The sequence below is a fragment of the Tupaia chinensis genome, unplaced genomic scaffold (genome assembly GCF_000334495.1).
Source record: "Tupaia chinensis unplaced genomic scaffold, TupChi_1.0 Scaffold143766_1, whole genome shotgun sequence".
NCBI classification, from domain to species: Eukaryota; Metazoa; Chordata; class Mammalia; order Scandentia; family Tupaiidae; genus Tupaia; species Tupaia belangeri.
Window position 1 is genome coordinate 863059 of NW_006203615.1, and position 9923 is coordinate 872981.

Sequence of the window (9923 nt, forward strand, 5' to 3'; positions counted from 1 at the left end):
AATGTTGGGGCGCTTGATGGTGTCCAGTATTCCTCATATGTTATCCTCATTTTTCATGGTTGTTTTCTCAATCTTCTTGATACTTTTTTCTAGGTCAGATGTTTTGTCTTCTACGTTAGAGATTCCATCTTCTGCCTGGTCTAACCTACTTTTAATACTCTCAAGGGAGGTTTTGATTTCCTGTATGACATTCTGCAACCCTAGAAGTTCCAGCTGGTTCTCGTTTAAGGTATCTATTTCTTCTTTCAAATCATGAAAGGACTTCCTCATCTCCTGGAGCTCTTTTTCTCTTTTCTCTTTTATCTCAGTTAGTTTGGTCACTACGAATATTCTGAATTCCTTATCAGACATTTCCCCATGACGTCCATTGTATTGACTGTGGGTGATGTAGGCTTGATGATTTCCCTTGAGGGAGAGGCCTTTTGTTGGTTGCTCATATTTCTTGAGCCTCTACGATTGTTCCTAGTCATCAGGTAATCTATATGTTGCTTCCTAATTTATTTAAGGTATCTCTGAGTGTTAAAAGTTGTACAGGATTAGAAAATGGATTATTTCTCTTATGGTTGGCCTACCTATTGCTCAGAATTACCATTAACTGTTGCCACTAGTCCTGGATGGCCCAAAGTCCTCCCTGTTTCTAAGGAGTGGTGAGCCTCCAACTGACCTAATTAGCAACATTTCAAGAGCAAAGAAAAACAAAATGAAAAAAGGAAATCGTGAGGCACAAACCACGTGCTATTCAAATCACCAACATTCAGAGTCCAAAGGCTAGTGGGAAAGGGATAGAGGGTGAGTGACAGGACCAGGTTGGTCAGGCCTGAAGCCTCAGTCTGCCTGGTGTCTGGGACTACTGGCTGGCTCAATCCGGTTTGTGGGTGGAGTGGGGTGGGAGTTCGCCTTAAAGTCCCAGACAACCAACCTGGGGTCCAAGGAGGAGGAACAGTGGGGATGCGCGAAGGTTTGGAGGGGTTGCGCAAAGGTTTGGAGGGGTAGGGCCTGTAGCCTCAGTCTGCCTGGTGTCTGGAGCTACTGGCAGGCTCAATCCGGTTTGCAGATGGGGTGTAGTGGGAGTTGCAAAATAGTGCTTTTTTCTTTGAGTATAAAATGTCAGGAGAAAGGAAAACTTCTAGTATCAACTCTCTCCCTGCAAACATGATTTGTATGTATTTTATAGAAAAAAACTCTTCCAGGTAGGCTTGCTGCACAATACATCACCCAATAAAACAATAATCATATTATTATGCTCATAGAGTCTGATTTAGAAATGTGGGAAGAGCACATGGGGATATTGTATTTCTACTTGTGATATCCAGGGTCTAAACTCAATGGCCAGGGGGTTTGAGTCATCTGAAAACATTTGTTCATCTGACTAGAGGCTAATCCTGGTGGTGGCTTTGGGCGCTCAGCTAAGGTTATCACAGAAGCATCTGGATAGACACTCTTCACAGACTGCTTGGGCTTTCTCAAGGCATGCTGTTTATGTTCCCAGAACAGCTGTCCCATAAAAACCAGGCATCAGCTGTTCTTTTAAGAACTAGCATTGGAAATTATATGACTCCATGGGGCTGGCAGGTGGTGTGGTAGTTAAAGATACTGGATTCCCACATGGCTGACCATGGTTCAAGTCTCAGACCTGGCAGCCTGCTTTCTCACTTTCTCTCTCTCTTTCTCTCTCTATCTATCTCTGGTCAAATAAAAAAAAGTAAATAAAGTTAAATAAAATAATTCTAAAAAAATAACTCATATGGCTTCACTTTGGCCAGACTCACAAGCCAACAATATTCAAGAACAGGGAACATAGAATCCTATCTCTTGATGGAAGAGTGTCAAAATAATACTGTAGGATTTTGTGATATGGGAACTATTTTATAGAGATCTTTGAAAAAAATAATTTGTCAAAAACTATCTTACTTCTCTGAGTCAGACTTGTTTTTTTTTTGTCATTTGGCTGATTAACTTCTCTTCAGAAGGTTGGGACTATTCTGAAGACAGGCTCCATATCACTGAAGTTTAATTTGCTATGTAGGATGCAGTTAATAGATCCCAAGATGCACAATTAATATTGGAGGAAGTATCTCAATAGGAGGAGAGAAAAGCCAACATTGAGTAAAGCAAAGGGGAAACTGACTCACTTTTATGACTCAAAGTAGAAAACCTTCATTTCTCTGAATCCATGGCCCACCCACTTTATCTGGGACTAGTTGGAAAAACATACTGAAGATGAAAAGGTTGGACTGAAAATTGCTTTGACTGACTACTGCTAACATTTGAAGGAAAAAATATTTTGTGATCAAAGCAGTTGTAAAACTAGAAATAAGCCTATTTGTGCCCAGGTCTATACCATTACTTGGTGAGCTTAGATGTTTTATAGCAATTGAATTGTTCTTAAGAGATTCCCTATTGAGATTGGTGACACTGATTCAATACGTGGCCATTCCTCACATGAAAAATACTCCTAAACCCACCCCCCAAAGTTCTGAAGACTTTGAACTTGATGTTCCTAGTACAGCCTTTGGGCTCATTTGCATCTCTTTGACTCTTCTCCAACTCTGCTAATGATTCTAAGCTTCTCACCTTTCTGTGAACTTTATTGAAATGAATGTGCAAGACTGAATTGGGCCTCTTTCCTGAGTTGCCCTCTCCTCTTTCAGCAGCCTTGGAGATGAGACAATGGGTTAATTGAGGTAGCTACCTTCATTCAGGTCCTATGTGAACCTATCTCTCTGTTATTTTTGGACTATAGTCTAAGTAAACTGCCTCAAAAATATTTTTTCAGAAACTTTTGCCAATATTGCAATTTTCCAGCAAGGCTTTTGAGGAAAAAGAAACCCTCAGTGGATTGTTCATATAAAAGCAAAACTAATGCACCAGGTACTTTATGTATTATATTTTATAATATATCTATAATATTATAATATATTATATATGGAGTATTCATGTATAAATACAAAATTTATAAACATGTATTATACATTTGCTCTTCTTCCATTAAGGTGCACTGTCTAACATCCAGAGTGAATCTTGTGGAATCTTAATCATGTGCTCCAGAGCAATTCATTTATTCTTTGGAACTGGGGTCTTCACAATTTGGAAGGTTATGTTAAAATAAAAGAGACCTAATTTGTATACATACAACACTGTATATATTAATATAAAGAATAGCACCTTTTTCTTTGCTGCAATTAAAGTAACTACAAGGAGAGACTCCTCAGTAAGGAAAACTGACTTTGCCCTTGCCCTTTAAAGCTATAATTTCAGAAGGATGTTTTCACCTTTTGTCACCTTTAATGAAAGGTTTACATTTGAGGACCAGCAGATGGTGTAATGGTTATGTGGCTGGACTCCCATGTAGTTGACTGTAGTCCAAGTACTGAACCCAGTGACTTGAAACTTAGGTGGGGCATATGTGCATGCATGCCCAAAATCCTAAGAGAATGAATGAAAAGGGATTGTGGTGTGGACATCCCCCCCTTGTGTATGTGTGTGGAGGGTGTGATTTCTCATTCTGTGTCTCTAAAAGCAAGGCACCAGGTCCAGAGTTGGACTCATGATCAGCCACGTAGGGAGTCCAATGTCTTAACCACCACCAGCTGGTTTCCTCAGGAACTTTTTGAAGATCTTATACATGTCTCTGTTATACCTAAATGTCTAGGAAATTTCCAGGCAATGTCAGCTGCACCCCACTCAAAATAGCAAAGAAAGTATATCTTACTGTTGTGGGATATTTCACAAAAGAGAGATAGGACACCAAGGCTTTTGCAGGAAAATAGTGATATACTTTGTGCTGACAGTGGCTCAGTGTGTTTGTATTATTATTATTTTTGAGTTTTTTGCTATGGAGCGTGTGTGCTCACCAGAAAGACAGAGAGATACAGAGAGACAGAAAGTGAGGAAATCATTCCCAGGGGGGACGGCCATGTCACAATCCTCCTCTGTTTTCCTCTCGGGATCTTGGGCATGCATGCACATGCACCCGGCATCAATTTAAGCCACCGAGTCTGGGATTTGAACTGTGGTTGATAACATGGGAGTCCTGCAACATAGTCATTATGCTAACTGCTGGTCCCAGTGGGTTTGTATTTAAAGGCTGAGCCCTGAATTTCCAGGGTTTCTTCCTTAGTTTCTTTGTTCCTTTTATATGGTTCCTTTTATATGTATACATGTGTGTATATTATGTATACATGTGTGTGTGCATTAAATTCATAATGATGCAAATTGAGGCTTGCAAGAGAAGTACTTATTAATGTATCAAGTTGTACTTCTATACTTCAGTTTCCTCGAGTGAGGATGCAAATAATACTATTTAGAGGAACATTGTGAAGATTAAGAGAAATCAAAAGCACTAAAAAAAAACATGACTTGTAAAAAAGTGTGTTTAAGGGATCACAATTATTGTGAAGTAGCAATAATTAGATACAGAAAAGTGTCACAGATGGACTAGGTCAGCTGGAACTTTCAGAATCATAATGACAAATAAAAGGAAAACCATCTGTTTTAATGAGCCCTGGGAGCAGAAGTCGCTTCCAATTCCAGAAGGATTGAGTTTCTCATGCCAGGTGCATGTATGTGCATGCCCAAAATTCTGAAAGGAGAATGGAGGAAAAGGGATTGCATCATGGCTGTGCCCCCTGGAGGATAATTTCTTGCTTTCTGTTTCTCTCTGTCTCTCTGGTGAGTGCACACACCCGATAGCAGAAATCTCTCAAAAAAAATTTAAAAATGAAATGAGTTTTTGAAATACAGTAAGCGAATGAGCTTATCAGCCACTTCAGTGACAAGGGGACTTAACTTTTGACAGCATGCCTTTAACTAGAGTGTACACATTAATTCAATCAAACACAAAAGCAGAATCTATAACTTACTAAGTTATTTATGCCTGAAGGCTTTCTACTGATAATCTTGTTTCCATAGAAATGCCAAAGTAAATTTTTAACTTCTTTTAATAATTTTATGATGCCTGGACTATCTCCTCTAAAAACATGTAAAACACTTTGGACTTAATATTGGCTGTCATGCAAATGTTCCCTTCATGTTCCAATGTCAGATTATTATACCTGGTCTCATCAGATAATAGAAGCTATTGTGGAAACAGATGTGTGAACTCCTAAAGGAAAGCTGAGAATGAGGACATGAGGTGTTGTGTAATAATAGTAGGTAGATGAGTTAGTTACCTTAAGGACATACAATTAAAGCAAATTATTTACCTTTTCTTTTTGTCTTTCTAATTGCCAAAGGAGGCTTGCACCCGCCAGAGAGAGAGATAATAAACATTGCCAATGGGACTTAGTGGTCACACCACAATACTTTTTCTTCTATTCCTCTTTTCCACTGGGATTTTGGTTACGCAGTCACAGGTATCTGGAGTGTTTGGAGCCATAGGGGCTGGGATTTGAACCATGCTCGGCTACATGGGATCTGGCTCCCAATGCACAGCACTTGACCACAGCACTACAGAGCTTACTCAAGTGCAAATTATTTTTACTATATTTAAAATTAGGTTATGGTATAGCATGCCATTCTTATGTATCTTGTTTCCTTCACCAAGATGTATTAGGTAGTAAAGCTAAGCGTGACGATGTTTGGAATACTCTCCTCCAATATTTACATCATAATCTATCCAAATGCCTGTGCATTTATTTGCAGAAATAGATATAACCACAACATTATTTTCTAGTTGGTTTGATGACTACTTAACATTAAATTGATAAAGTAGATTTTTATTTCTGTGTCATTAGGAAAAAGTTTATTAAACAGTATGAATCGAAGCTTCATGAACTTAATGATTATATTCGTATAATGTGCATATTGGGATAATCTGTTATGACAAGGAGACTTGGTCAAAAAGTACCTCAATGCAAACTTGAAAAAATGATATAACTTGGAAATCTCTCATGATCGCTCAGAACAAAGAATAGGAAAAGCAAAACCAAAGCAAAGATAATTGTTCTTATTTCTGGGGGGTTCACAGGTAGCCTTATTTTAACTGAATTATTTAATTTGGGAGCTAACATATATTTGCTTTTTTATTTATCTCTTGTTTTTCAAATGACCCAAGTATCAACTCCCACCCCACTGATTTTATCTTATTATATTAGTATGCTTTGTAGAGGAAAATAGATTTGTTTTTTGAAAAATACATATCCATGGTACAAAAAATATCTGTATTCAGGCCAGACATGTTGTCAATTCTAGTGGAAATAATTTCTGAATTATGGAAAAATATGAATGGGACCAAATAACATATTTAAACCATGTGTTTGACAAAGTGGCCACACACATCACAACTCCTAAAGTGAGACTTTGTCCATGTGTCATCATAAAGTCTAACTATTCAAGTTAGAAATTAGGCCAGAGAACTGTGATTACAAGAAAATGTCAATAAATTTGTGGACCTACCTCTTTATCTAAAGGAGAAAAAGCAATTAAGATAAAACCTTGTGCTTTCATATTACACTGTTATGTCAGTGGTAATTTACATATGAATCTAATAAGCATCCCAAATTATAAAATTAATTATTATTGTTCTGATAGTTTTAATGGCTACTGACATCTCCCAGCAACAGAATTAATCCCTACTGATTTTTTTTGCCCAACTTTATTCTACATTGTTCCCTGCATTACTCTGATTTTGATTTTTGGAAAAATCAGTAAATCTCAGATATCATAGTACTCAGATTCACACATTTTTCTAACACTTTGACTACCCAGCTGCATGTCAAAGGAAAATACTGCCCCATCTTTGGGTCATTCTCCTTTTTATCACCTTATGTTTATTATGTATTATCAGTCAAAGGACTCCACTGTTTCAAAATCAATAGAGACAAAGGAACTTAGAACTGGAAAGAACCATTCACTTCACTTCAGTTCAGTTCCACTGTTTTAAAAATCAATAGAGACAAAGGAACTTAGAACTGGAAAGAACCATTCACTTCACTTCAGTTCAATTAAATAAATAATTATTGTGCACCGCCTATAATCTAGAGAAAATCTTGGTGCTCATAATCAAGGTGTAAATGAGCAGAAAGGATTCCTCCTGGATTTTAAAAAGACAGAATCTTTTCCAATATTCTCAGTTTTTAGGAGAAAACTGAAATTCAAAGAGCTAAATGACTATTTTTTAAAATGATCTACAATCAAGTGCTTAAATTGAGTATTATTAGAAAATTGAAAAGTATGAAAGATAAGAAAGTAGGAAAGATAACAGAAGTCAAAAACCAGCCAGATTGTGCAACCCAATATGTTGCATGGCAAAATGTGAGTCAAACCAGAATCTATTTCCAACCCTACCACTAGCCACTCCACTTATCTTTAAAAGCTTCACTTTTTCCCACTAGAAAACTGGCATGATAAAGCTTAATCTTTCTAAAGTCTTTAAAATACTGTAAAGGAATTACATCAAGACCTACATTTGATCAAAACTATTTTACATGGTAGAGCAAAGATAATTTCTCTATATTTTTCTTTATTGCCAGAAGATATGTGTAGTCACCAGAGAGAAAGAAGAGAACGCATCCATAGGGAGTGGTCATACTTCAATTCCTTTTCCTCCATTTCTCCAACCCGTCATGATTTGGGATACACATGCACATTCACCTGGAGTATTTTTTTGGCTGTTGGGCCAATATTTGGCCATGTGAGATCCAGCTTCTTTAACCATTGTGCTACACGATGGCCCTATATGATTTTGAAGAAGGGCAATCATTATTTAACCGTATTTAGTGAGCAGAAAATTGGATTATTTTCTATCTAAAATGATTTAGCACATAGGATGTAGTGTATAGCTTCTCATTCTCGCCAGAGTAAATGATCAACTATTTAAATGTTATTGAATGAATTGTATTGTTCTGGGGGAGGGTAAATAGTGTTTTGAAACTACTCAGTATTTATTTCCTTCACAACAATGACATGTTGTAATTAATTCTTGCAGAGTACTTTCTAAAAATAGATTTTGGAGATTTTTGTTTAAATACAAAAAGGAAAACAGGACAAGGGAAAAGAGAGAAAGGCAATACGATCCACACATGTGTGCAATTGCAAACTTTTAGATGAGACATGATTATCTTAATGATAAAATTCTATAGTAGCCATGAACAGAGTTCTCTTTGTTGTCCTAATACAGTCCATGTGGACCTAGATCTAAAAGGAACTAGGAAAAACCAACTGAATACCCAGTGCCTTAGCCAAGTGCCTATGGTTTAAATTTCCTTAGACCTGAAAGGAAGAGAGATATGCAAAATTTCTTGCATATTCATTGTTTGGTCAAAGGTTGATTTTTACTTCACCTGAGGTCATCAGCTGGACTTTAAGCCCATGTGTCCTCTTTTCTTTATTTGGTAGTTGGTGATAACAGAAAAGAAAGCAAATGTCTGCTTTCCTTACTAGGCCAGAGGAGTTTGGTTCACTTTAAGTTGTTTTCCTCATTCCCCATAGAGTATAAAAGGATGCTCCTCTTTATTATTACTGATAAAAAATGTTTGTTTTCAGGTACCATAATAAACTAACCATTCTTTAATCTAATAAACCCATGAAGAGGTGAGATACATTAACTGTTCTCTTTACAGATATTTCCATATTAAAAGTCAGAGAGATTACCTGACATTTTTTAGGTCATTTGACAGTTAGCAGTGGATCTGATTTAGAACATATAAATTTCTGCACTTGTCTTAACACTCATTCCTCTCAACCAGTGGTTCAGACCAGCATCATGAGCATCCTGGGAACTTATTGGGTTCTATGGTAGAACTAATAAAAATGTCTACAGTCTAATTTCCTGAACTCATCAGTAAGGTAATCACAAGTCAAGGGAACTTTGTCGGTGTGATTAAGCTAAGGATTAGAAAGTGGGAAGAGCATTCTTGATTATCTGGGTTACCCTATATGATGGTCCTAATAAGAGGAAGACAGGAGGATTAGAGGGAGTGAAGATGCAATGACAGAAATACAACTCAGAGTAATGTAAGAGCTGCAGGAGGCCTCTGGAGGGTGGAAAAGATGATGGAATAGATTCTTTTGGAGCCCCAAGAAGAAGTGCAGTCCTGCCAAACCATAATGGACTTCTACTTCTGTAATGGTCATATGATACTTAGTGTAGTTTTAAGCTATTAAATATGTTATAATTTCTTATAGAAGCAATAGAAAGCTTAATAAATATAAGATTGGACATCCTATTTTTTTTTTTTTTTGGAGAGGTTTTCGCTATAGGGCGCGTGCGCTCACCAGACAGACAGAGAGAGACGTAGAGACAGAAAGTGAGAAATCACCCCCCAGGGGGGATGGCCACACCGCAATCCCTTCTCCTCCATTCTCCTCTCAGCATCTTGGGCACGCACGCACATGCACCCAGCATGAGTTTTAAGCCACCGGGTCCGGGACACGAACCGCAGTCGACTACATGGGAGTCCAGCGACATAGTCATTACGCTAACTGCTGGTTCCGGACATCCTATTTTTTAACTAGTCCTCCAGGTAAATTTTGATGCTTGGCATAATTTTTTTTTTGAGAGAGATTTTCACTGTAGGGCGCATGCTCTCGCCAGACAGACAGAGAGAGACATAGAGACAGAAAGCGAGAAATCACCCCCCAGGGGGGATGGTCACGCCGCAATCCCTTCTCCTCCATTCCCCTCTCGGGATCTTGGGCACGCATGCACATGCGCCCGGCGTGAGTTTTAAGCCACCGGGTCCGGGACACGAACCGCAGTCGACTACGTGGGAGTCCAGTGACATAGCCATTAAGCTAACTGCTGGTTCCCGATGCTTGGCATAATTTGAAAATCATTGCTCTAATCATCTAGCATAAATTTTAATGTGCCAACAAAGTTTATATTGTATTAGGAAGAGTTCGTCCATTTATTAATAAAGTCCAAAAAGAAAGAAAGAAAAAAGAAGAAGAAACAAGTGTATAAAAAGAAGCCCAAGTGAAGC